The sequence below is a fragment of the Protopterus annectens genome, chromosome 5.part0 (genome assembly GCF_019279795.1).
Source record: "Protopterus annectens isolate FY-2018-M chromosome 5.part0, PAN1.0, whole genome shotgun sequence".
In the NCBI taxonomy this organism is placed as follows: domain Eukaryota; kingdom Metazoa; phylum Chordata; order Ceratodontiformes; family Protopteridae; genus Protopterus; species Protopterus annectens.
In genome coordinates, this window is record NC_056735.1 from 1,529,252,229 (window position 1) to 1,529,264,652 (window position 12,424).

Genomic DNA, 12,424 nt, shown 5'->3' on the forward strand with positions numbered 1-12,424 from the left:
TTGTAATTATATTGGAATGTGAAAATATTCCATTAAATAATGAACAAAGCTACACGTCCAGCACTGTATGTAATAGTAATTGTATAAACTGGTGGCATCTGTAGCAACAAAGAATGTATCCTGACACCAGATGCTCTTAGTCAGTTTCAGTAGTAGCATTCCAAAAAAGGGAAGTAAGCAAACTTTAGAAAATAGCATACTGTTGACAAATCAACCAGCTAATTAACAGTAGCCACCACAACAATAAGGTTTCTGGACAATTAGCCCATTAACACCAGCTTTGCTAAAAATCTAAGGCATTGATAATGTCCACTTGTTTCTGAAACTCTTCCATGACATTTATGTAATTACACAAAGATAATTTGGTATATACAGATAGTATCTAAATGGACATAGCACTTCTTAATATTGTTGAGTATTCATAATAACTATGCCATTACCTTTATTTCGATGGTTTAATACCGCTATCAGAATTGTTTGCTAACTTCCTCAAGGCATACCAATGTTCTTTTTTGTTTTGAATGCAACATATAGCATCTTTAATAATGTTAGAATATTTAAAAACATCAGAATTTCAAAGGTCAGGTAACAGAAAACCCCATTATCGATCCTTTCCATAAATATAGATGTAAAATTTGTGTTAATAGATAAACCCATTGATCATAGTCATCAGTAAAATAAGGGTAACTGGTAAAGAAATCTGCAATTACTGCTGCCAAATGGGTACACTCAGACTCCAAACTGGCATGAAAAGAGTCAGAATAAGTTAGAAAAAAATCACAAGTAAAGTTTTCAAACAAATTTCATGCAATCCAGTAAAGCAGAATGTTCCCACAGGTCATTGATTGGAATGTATGTTAGTCCAGTTATAGACAGGACCAAGTACTACATTCTATACTGATACTTTAAATATAGTAAATTTAATAGAAAAGTTATTGTTATGGTTAACATTAAAGAAGAAAAAGCTATGAAGGTCAAGAACAAACTGCCAAATACAAGAAAAAGTACCTAGGTATCTTTGTTTTTTGCTTTTAGAATAAAAACCACTATGCTATTTATCTTTAAAAAAAAAATAAGACTTGATGATGATTGAGCAAGAATAGCAAGTAACCCTCCCAAGATACTAGCTCTTTCTTTAGATCCACTAAAGTTTTTTTTTTCTGAATCAAATCACTTTCAGTATCTTCATATTCTGATTTGTATCAGTGATTTCATTATGTATTGTATAGATTTCAATTCTGAAGAAAGTTGAATATGGAAGTTGCTAATTTATATATGCACATTTAGACCATTAGCTTTGTCAAAAATAAAAATAAAACTCTAATATCTTTTGTCTTTAAAACTCTAGTGTGCTGTTAATATTCAGATCTCTGGGTTATCACCTGAGCTGAATCATCATTGTCACGTCTGATTTTGTTATACATATGGAATACATTGCTTCCCTCATGCTGATTGCAGGAAAAATGGTTTATCTTAGGAGAACATACAATTAGTTATCACTAAGATGATTTAGTTTTATGGGCATGGAACATGATGCTCTCTAAATGGGGAACACTGACGTAACCTTATTACCTTTGGAAACAGTTCAACAAACATTCTAACATATAGTTAACTCTGGAGTTCTCAAGGATACCACAGAGCCTTATATTACTTCAATAACCCTATCAGCCTTATTATAAGGATAATGTTCCTGCATGATAAATGATTGAGTTCTGCATTTCATTTTTCTGCATCTCATCATTTATATCTAACAGGAAGGTTACAATTTAAAATGTCAGGAAACAATTAACATTCCATAAAGCTAGAATAATATAAAATAAAATTAAAGTATTTATATAAGAAAAAATACAATGGTAGTAAGCACTTTCATGGTTAGGCACTTCTTCGGATCAAACCAGTTATATGCTAGTCAAAATCTTGCAAACTCTATTAAAGTTAAGGCAACATAATCAAACATACTTACAAGTGATTGAAATTAAGCATAGTTATTAACTAAAGTCATGACAACCTAAGCAAGCATAATCACAATTAAGAAGAATTAAACACACTTAAATTTCTGAAGAGTTAGAGATTTAGGTATTCTGTATTTGTGAAACGTTTATTCATGGATTATCTTATTTTGCCAGTAGCAGTCTCTTTTTATTAGGAAGCTTTCCATGTATGTGACTGTTTGCTGATGACTGACAAAATGTGGGATTCAGAAAGGCTTGCATCGTTATAAGCTGTGCAAATAAAGAAGGCTGGTAGCATTAAAAAAGAGCATAAGACAATCAGTTTGTAGATCAATTGTTTGCACTTAGTATCCTTTTTGCCTTCTGCTCTAATTAAAAATCCTAGAAGACAGTCTTAAGTCACAGATCTGAATATTCAGTAAATGAGAACTGCATGCAAAGATAAATGACACACAGGAACATGGATTTTTGCACAAAATGTACAGCGAGTGCATTAATTCTGCTGCTTTAGCAGCCTATAGTAATTTGCAAAAAATATTGCAGCATTTTTTTTTAAGTTTATTTTAGCCCTGCACTACTGCATGCAAAACAATTTCTCTGGCTGTGGCTCTTGGACATCAATATAATGTTAGGCTACTGGAGGTAATGGCATATGAAATGGAGAATGGTCATGACAAGCCACATTGCTGCTTAAGCCAGCAGGCTGTAACTTCCCAGTTTATTTATTTATTTTACATTTGTTGACCGGGCTAGTCTAGCTGGATACATTTCCATTTTCAGTAGAGGCCCGGGGAGAAAAGCTCCACATAAATTTGAACAAAAAACGTTACAATAGACAAGCAAATGGACAAATCATCATAGATGAAAAGACAAATAAAAAATATAGTACCCAATAACAGATATATACAAAAGAGGATCACATTTCTAAAAATAACATTAATTAGCTGAAATAACATCAAGAGCAAGTCACAAAACAGAGAGCAAAATTGATTAATAATATTATATAGAACTAATCTTAGTAACAGCAGGAGAAAGAGAAGCACTAAAATAGGAGAGGAGGAAGGGAAGCAATATAAGAAAAGAGAAGGGGAAGTTGAGAGAGATTAGCATAGAGGAAAGAAGAAACAAAATACTCTAAAAGGAGGTAGACTGAAGCAGATACAGTAAAGAGAGAGGGAAAGTAGTAAGAAAGTGCAGAGTAGTAGGAAAGCACAGAGGAGGTAAAGGATCAGTCAGGTTCTGAACAGGAACAGAGCCAGTGGCTTTGGAAGTAGTCTTTGATTTTGTGTTTAAAGAGAGGCAGAGATGTGGTAAGTGTTATGTCGCTAGGAAGCAGATTCCAGTTCCTTCCTACAGTATTATTGAAAAGAGAGTCACCGGCAGAATTATAAGTCTTTGTTATAGTAGCCATAAGTTTACTGGATGAACAAAGGGAGTTTAGGTTGTTATAGGGGATTAAAAGTTTAGAAAGAATAGGGGTTTTGTTTGGTTGGTATAAGATTTTATGGGCAATAGTGAGTTGAGGGATTAACAGAAGGTTTTGTAGTTCAAGCCAGCCTAGAAGTTTCAGGTTAATACAGTGATGAGTTCTAAAAGGGTTACTAGTGGCAAAACGGGCAATGTTGTTGTAGCAAGTAGCCAGTTTGTTAAGGTTGGCTTTCTTAAGGTTAGTAAAAATTGGTGAGGCATAAAGAAGAGTAGACAAAAGATGAGAGTGGGCAATCTTGGCTCTGGATGATGATGTTAGGAAAGGTTTAATTCTATATAGGCTTCCTATTTTTCTATTGACTGTTTTAATGGTGTTGTTGATATGCTGGTCAAAGGAGAGGTTGTTATCAATTGTTATTCCTAATAATTTTGTTGTTGGATCAGGAGCAATGAGAGTGGCATTATTTGAGGAGATGGTGAAGTCCAAAGGGGTGGACCTAGTGCTAGGAGAGAAAAGGAGAAGTTTAGTTTTTTTGGCATTGAGGAGGAGGTTGCGTCTGGTGAACCAAGTTTCTACAGCGTTGAAGACATTTTGAGTAATAGATGAAAGTTCATTAGGAGATGAAGCAGAGCAGATAAGGGTGGAGTCATCTGCATATTGAATGCAGGTAGATTGAGGAATTGCTAAGTGAAGATCATTGATGAACAGGGAGAAGAGAAGAGGTCCTAGAATGGAGCCCTGAGGTACACCGATGGAAACGGGCGTGAGTGAGGAAATTTGGTTTTCCCAACAAACTGCTTGCTGTCTATTGCCAAGGTAGGATGTAAACCAGTTAATGGCAAGATTATCAAAGGAGAGGGATGTAAGAGTGTTAATTAAAATGGAGTGGTTGACCATATCGAAAGCTTTAGAGAGGTCAATGAAGAGAGCAGAAGAGAGAAGGTTGTCGTTGCGGTTCCTGTTGATCGTATCTACAAATGATAGGAGAGCAGTGGTAGTACTGTGATGTGGTCTGAAACCGTGTTGACAGTTTGCTATTATGTTGTTTTGAGAGAGATGCTGTAAAAGTTGTAGGTGAATACATTTTTCCATTATTTTTGCTAAGGGAGAAAGGAGGGCAATTGGTCTATAGTTTGAGTACTCAATGGAGTTTCCACCTTTATGTAAAGGGATAATATGGGATATTTTCCAGATGTCTGGGATGGTTCCCTCTTGGATTGTCCTATTTATAAGTATAGATACTGGATATGCAATTTCTTTGGCAGCTTTTTGGAGGAAAAGTGAAGGGAGCTTGTCAGCAGAAGGGGTACAAGGCTTCAGTTTGTGGATAAGTCTAGAGATGAAAGATGTAGGAATAGGGTGTATTTTAAAGTTATTTGAAGGGTGTCTTTGGTTTATAGGTGGGCTGGAGTTATTAGTGCTAAGTTGTTTAGCTAGTGATAGAATAGTGTCAGTAAAAAAAGAGTTGAAAGCATTTGCAGTGAGGTGGGGAGTATCTGGGTCGGCATTGAGAGGGGTGGGAGTTTTGGATGTTTCTGGGGAGAGGAGTCTATTTATAGATGACCAGAACTGTTTGGGGTTGTTATGATGAGTTTGTTGAAGTTTGCAGTAGTAGGTTTTTTTGTCAGTAATTATTGCTTTTTTAGTCGAGTTTCTAAGTTGGCGGAAATGAAGAAGGTCAAGGGAATTTCTATGGTTTCTCCATTTGGCCCAGACTTTATTTCTGGAGAGAATTAGCTTTTTAGTTTCTTTAGAGAGCCATGGAGCAATATTGGGTTTCATTCTGATGGTGCGTTCAGGAGCATGTTTGTTGAGAATGGATAAAAAAGTGGCATTAAAGTATGATACTGCATTTTCAAGGGGAAGAGATTTCAGGGGGCTCCAGTTGCATTTGCTGAGTTCATTTTGAAATAGGTCGATGTTAAAATTTTTAGTAGAGCGTATTTTTGAATGTTAGGGGTTAGGAAATCAGTTCTTTCTCTAGTAATAAAGGTTAAAGCATGGTCACTTATGTCATCAGGCAGGGTTCCTGCTTTGTAGGCGTGTTTGATTTTGTTTATGAGTATCCAGTCTAAAATACTCTCTTTATTGTTAGGCTTGTTGATTCTAGTGGTTGAAGTAATAGTCTGGGTGAAACCATATAGGTTCATATGAGAGGAAGGATTTTCTGCATTTATAGTGTTCCAGTCAACATTGATGTCACCTAGAATTATAGTTTCTTGGGGGTAAGTAGTAGATACCCAGCTGAGAAAGGGTTCTAGTATGGGTATATTGTTTCCTGGTGGTAAGTAGATGCAGATAATATAAAGGGATTTCTTGGTGTTTATTTGGAGTTTTGTTATGATGGCTTCTACTTTGCAATCTGGGGTAGGATAGGCTGGAAGAGTAGAGATATTAAGCTGATTCTTAAAAGAATTGCTACTCCACCACCTTTACGTTTTGGTCGGTCAAGTCTTATTATGCTATATCCTTGGGGTGTGATCTCAGTGTCTTTTGTTTCTGGTTTCAGCCAGGTCTCTGAGAGGCACAGAATGTCAAACAAATGAATATCAAGGAGGGCATGTAATTGAGCTATTTTGTTATTTATACTATGAATGTTTAGGTGTCCAATAAGGAGGGAGTCATAGATTTTAGGTGAATTAGTTTTGGGAGAGGGATAAGCTGGCCCAGGATTAGGGTGGATATCTCCATCTTGTAATGTAAGAAGATTAGGTTTAGTTATTAAATGGTTCTTTAGAAAGATTTGAAGTATTAGTTTTTTATTGGTAGGATATACATACTTAAGGTGGGAGAGTCTGTGGTATTTAGGTAAGAGATAGTTGGGGTTAAAGGTAATGTTAGAGTGTAAAATGGGAGAAGTATTTGTAAGGGTTGATGTGTGTTTATAGGGGTAGATGGAGTGGGCAGAAAGAGGGTTTTCAAAGAAGGTAAGAAGGTATGCAGAGAACAGGATGGTAAGGAGTGGAATTGTGAGTGTGGGCATAGTAGGGAAGTTGGGAGGCATAGTTAGAGAGTATTATAGTAGGAGTTAAGGAAGATACTAGAAGAGGCTAAGATAGGAGAAATGATATAAAGCCTAATAGGAGAGGGAGGAGAGAAAGAGGGCCAGTAAGAGGTAGTAAGAGGGTGTAAAATGGTAGTGTAAGAGAAAAATAAAAAATAAAAATGAAGTAGATGACAAATATAGAGCTGTGAGGTCAGATATAAGGGAGGGATTTTGGAAGGAATGAGGTATGAGGGGAGGAGGTGGTAAGGGTTGTGGTTAACAGAGGAGCGGGATAAAGCAGGGTAAGATATTGGTAGAAAGAAGTAGGGGGTGTGTTCAGAGAGGTATAAGAGTAGGACCCCTGGGGGTGGGTGGGAATTGGGGGTAGGGAGGGGAGCGGAGTGAGCCCACAGGGCGAACGGAGCAGGAAGAAACAGCTGAAGGAGAGATGGGAAAGGAGGCAATCAAAAATGCAGGTAAGTAAGGTGAGAGAGGTATATAGTGAGAAAAAGAAGGTAAAGTAGAGACCAGAGTTCAGGGAGAAGATAAAGCACAGACAGGTAAAAATCAGTATGTGAACATACAGTGAAAATAGAGGAAGAGCAGGTCTGAGTTAAGGAAAGTAGGCAGCTTACAAGGAATAGAGCAAAGCAGGGAGATAGGGGACAGATGGAGAGTGAGGCTAGGATAGAGGTGAAAAGGAATAGGAAGCCAGAGTACTATTGTAAACAGATGTAAGGGCTAGTTGGAGCCAGAAGGGAACAGCATACAAAACAACAGAAACAGAGGGGAGGGAGCTACCTAAAAGATAGTGCAGATAAAAAGAGAAAGAAAATGGAGAAATAAAGAATAAGACCAAGAGAGGTGTGAGGGAGAAGAGAAAATAGTTAAAAAGTAGGAGAGTAGAGCATACAAAGGGTGGGAGAGGGAGGGGGGGCTAAGAAGGGCAGGTACTGGCTGCTAGAGACTCACACACAGGCAAACTATAAGACCCTTATAGGAATACCAGAACAGGAGCCCAATTTGTAAACAAATCTATGCCCAGAACCTACTTTCTCTACTTTTCTTTCCTTTTCTTTCCTTTTCTTTCCTTGGTAGAGTGTACAGTATAGGACAGGCAGTTTCAATCAGTCACAAGAGGGTTGGCAGGTTCTTCCGACACCAGGAGGATTTACAAGAAGACTGGAAACAGTATAGTTCAGCTGGAACTTTGGGGATAGGCAGGCAGGTAAGAAGGCGGAAAACAAAAAAGAACAGTGTTTACACAGGTATTAGCATGAGAGAAAAAAGGTCCAACAAAAACGCAGTTGAAAGAACAGAATAACTACCAATCTAATACTTATACTCTATTTAATAGTTGAAATAAGGTAGCCTATTGATAAGCATTAGCTCATTGCATTAATACAGTGATGACAGTACATATAAAATAACAATATGCTGGAGAGTAAATTGTATGACATTTATAAACAGCTTCTCAGTTATCATTCATCATTAAAATAAACTCTGAGGTTTTAGTAAGTCAGTAATAGGAAAAGAAATAAAAACAAAATTTGTGTAGTAGATAGTGCAGGTAATTATAAAATATATTGTATAATAGACTAGCATGGATAATTGAGGATGAAATAAGGGATTTACAGGGGCATCAGCAGCAAATAAATAGCTACCGCTTAGAAGCCTTTAAAAACTAGGGTCTGCAGGTAAAATGTAAAACCACCAAGAGTTAAGGTGTTAAAGTCGCTTGGTTCCTTGTTTCTACTACTACAGTGCCTAAGCGCAAGTAGCTGGTGAGCGGTAATTAACATACAGTTAGAGGTTTAGGTACGCTAGATGATAGGAGGGTATTTAAAACCCTGCAAGAGATAAGGTGTTGCTAGCGCTTAAATCCCTGTTTCTTGCTGTGTAGCATTTTTAGCACAAACTAAGTGATAAGCAGAGATACCTCATAAAAGAGGTCTTAAGGAGCGATAACATTTCAGGGTAGTTTCAGCTCAAAAAAATATTTAATTTATTACTCAGGAGAGTTAAACAGGACCTGGATAACTTGTTGCAGACTAATGTTCAAAGTTTCAATTTGATTTAGATGAGTTATTGTTGCTTTCTAAAACTATTTAACTTATAAATGCAGTTCCTGAACTACAGTAGCAATTTATTGAGGACTTGTGGAGTTAATATCTGATAATGATTGCAAAACTTCAGTGACCTTTGGTGAACTGTTCATTCCTGGCACATTTTTTTTCTGTTTCTCAGAATGTTTTTGTCTCTACATACAACTTTAAGTAGGAAAGAAGTCAAATCCCTTCCTGAGATTTGCCCAATAGCGAAGCCTTTCATCACTTGACTATGTTACTGCTTTTGATATTTTAAAAATCAGTTCTACATTATTTCTTGCAGAAATGTAACATTTTGCCCGGAGCCCTTCTTGAGTGCTCTTGGAACCCTTGTTCAAACTCAGTACTCTGACATTGTTTTCCTGTTTTATTTTCCTAGTGGATAATTTCTTTAGACTCTTTTCATGTGGAACAAATCTTTTAAAATACAAATACTTAAATTATAACACATGATCCCATATTCACAGAATTTCTCCAAAATTTTTTCTAGCATTTACTGTTCATTGGTAATTTTATACACAAATTTATCTAGCAAGCCATATTATCAATATGTAGAACCTATTATATATGTATAACATATTATCAATATGTTTTCACTTGGGCTTCATTTCTGTCTAATATATAGCATGAATTATTTAATTGGTCATTGAAATAATTTTTTTTCTATTCTGTGTGTGTCATTCCTGTTAATTAGATTTCTGGTACTAGTGTTTCACCGGAGAGAGAGCTAACTACACTGACAAACATTGGTAACAAAGCAGTAACTTACTATGTTTTGCCTATCAGCACTTCTTCTGATATTAAAAGTTGTACTGATGTATTAAGATACACATATTTATTTGGAGGTTTGAATTGCATTGTGACACATGTTTTCCTGGCAGCTAGCATTACTGTAATATAATGCTGTATCACGTTGACTGGAAGCTAATGTTTTACTGCTGTATATATTTGGGGGTCAGTGTTGGATTCATCCATTGTCTGGAGGTTATGTTTATGTTGCAGTACCATGCACTGCAGGCTCAGATTTATTTAAGTATTTGGCATTTAATTTATGATATTCCATGTGCTATCTTTGTGCATGAATCTCTTTGTCAGGTTTTTCACCTCTCATAACCCCCTTTGAAATCAGTCATATAATAAAAGCAGAGGAAAGTTAAACAATAATACAACAGCATCTTGACAGGCAACTCAGACACAAATGTTTTGGTTCAGTTTAAAAAAGAAAATGAATTCTGACTGGTTCTGTTTTCTTTCATAGATGTTTTGCAAGGGGGTAGTTCAGTTCACCAGAATGAATGTCACCAAATGTTGCTTTGACTGAATTCAGCTAGCTTAGTGAAAGCAGACTTTTTCAATCAGACATTTGCTAAGGGCAGAAAAAATATTTTTCTCTTTGAAAACTGATGGAAATATTAGCTTACGCATGTGTCTCATTATACGTCTTTTTGTGTATATGCATATGTATATGCATGAATGTGTGTGCATGCATGTGTGTTCCTGGACTTGTGTGTTTATGTGCATATGCTAAATGTGTGTGCATGTGCAAGTGTATGCATGCAGGCATGCATGCATGAATTTATGTGTGTGTTCATGTATGTGTGTTTATGTGTGCACATGTTCATGCCTATGTATTATGTGTATGTGTATAATCATGTGTGCTTGTGTGTTCATCTGTGTATGTTTATGAATGAATGCATGTGAATGTGTGAGCACATGTGTGTTAATGTATGTATAGCTGTATGCACCTGTGCTTGTGTGTGCATGTGCATGTACATGTGCATGTGCACGCATAAGCGCATGTGTGTGTGTGTGTGTGTGTGTGTGTGTGTATGTGTGTGTGTGTGTGTGTTTGTGTGTGTGTGCTTGTGCTGTGTGTGCATATATTTGTGTGAGGATGTGTGTAGCCCAGTGGCTTACTATTGAGACTGCTTTAGTGAAAGAATGGCTCTTTCCTTAATATTCAGTGATTTCACTGCTGATTATATTAAGTATGAGAAACAGAGGTATGACATCCATGCCATTTTTCTCACTTGCGTTTAGTAAAACAACATGTACTAAAGTGTCTTCTAAGGAATTTAGGACAGCTAATTTACATATCAGTAACTACCACAATGTTTCCCAACATTTGGTGCCTGGAGGTGGTATAAAATATTGTGCATCTATTCTGATGCACTTAGCATAATAAACTGGTAGTAAATAAACATGTTAACAATATTATAAATACAGAAGGCGTAAACCTTAGATAGTTAAATGTGAATGTTGTCAGAATATCTCTCTCTGTAGCACTAATGGACAAGCCAGCAAGTCCTTCTCAGTGTTTCCACATTTGTTTGATACAGTGATCATAGCTGGTATGATCAAACTGATTTTTTTCATTCAATCAGTGATATATCCCGTTGGAAATGAAACTACATGCAGGATGTTGTCATGGCTAGATGCTTGCACAGCTATTGGTAGGTGCTAGCTGAGCCAACCAATGGTGAGGTCACAAAAGGTAAAATGACGGCCATCAGACTAGTAGGTACTGACTTGTGAAATGAGCAGTGCTTGACATACCCACTGATAGGAGGGGAGTGACCACCATCTCACTAATCTGGCCATGTCTCTTTCATTCACCTAATTCATGTATTCAGATCTGAGTCAAGTATATTTCAAATGAAAAGCAAAAACTCTAAGCTGCATTGTTATTCTGCTTAATAGTTATGTTTGACTGATAGCTATGGATTTCAGACAAAGACCTCACAAATTCCGTGTGTTGTCAGACAATGCTATATTATCTATAGTAACACAACAGAGAATATGTAAGATCAGTAAAACACTGGAAATCTGTCAGCTGTTAGATGAGATAAAGCACTAGCACTTTCCTAAGTTACAAAGGTTTACTGGACTTTATTAATAAGTAACAGTTTTTTTTTGGGTTTGTCGTAATTCAGTGGGGAGAGTTTTATTGCAGCATAGTTCTGCTGTTGCAGCAAATACAGATGCTTCTGTCCCTATAACATTTTAGAGTCTAAGAATGAAAATAATTGATTATGTTTTATTTGTTTATTATTTGTTAATGAGCTAGGCTGCTCCATAAGCCCTTTTCAGCCACAAATCAGGCCAAAGTAGAAAAAATTAACTAGCATATTTTTGGCAAGTGAGAAAAAGACTACTAGGAGTAAAAAAACAGCTTCTATTATTGACAGTGAATCGAAGGCAGGGCAGGACTGAACTGTAGACCCTCTACCCCTGAAGTATGTCACCGTACTACTTGAGAGGCAATGAGGTATTATTTTATTTAATTTGTTAGCCAGAATGGAATGCTGATCCAAATGGACCATTTCCATATACAATCCGGGATTAGAAAAAGAGACTTAAAAACCTGGTACATTTCAAAAGTTGATAGTTGGTAAGAAATATAAAGAAATAATTAAATACTGATTATAAATGCTATACAGATATAATTGGTTTGAATTAATACGCAAGTTAAATACAGAAATGATTATATACTATTTACCAATGTTATGCAGATTAAACCAGAAAACTAATGCATAGTGGTTCTTGCGTCGTTGTGAAAATGGAACACAAACAGAAGTCAGAATTTTAAATGTTTAACAGTATGGCCCTCACAAACAATATATATGCAAGGGGTAAATAACTGCGTGAAGGGAGCTTAGGTGATAAACATGTATGGGTGAAATATTAGTTAACTCCAGCAGATGAAGCATAGAGTTTAATTTAGAGGAAGGTAGTATAATTTGTTTGATAGACAAGATCTGCTCTGGTAAGTAGGAGGATTCAGATATTGATATATTAGGATAAATTGTCATAGCAGTCCCTTATTAACATTGTTATTCTGGAAGCATTTACATTGGGCTAGTTTGAACAGGTAACTCTTAAATTAAGAGCTGGATTTATTGTTGCAAGACTGATTACAATGTTTTTGGGGCTTTGACTGTGATAGAAT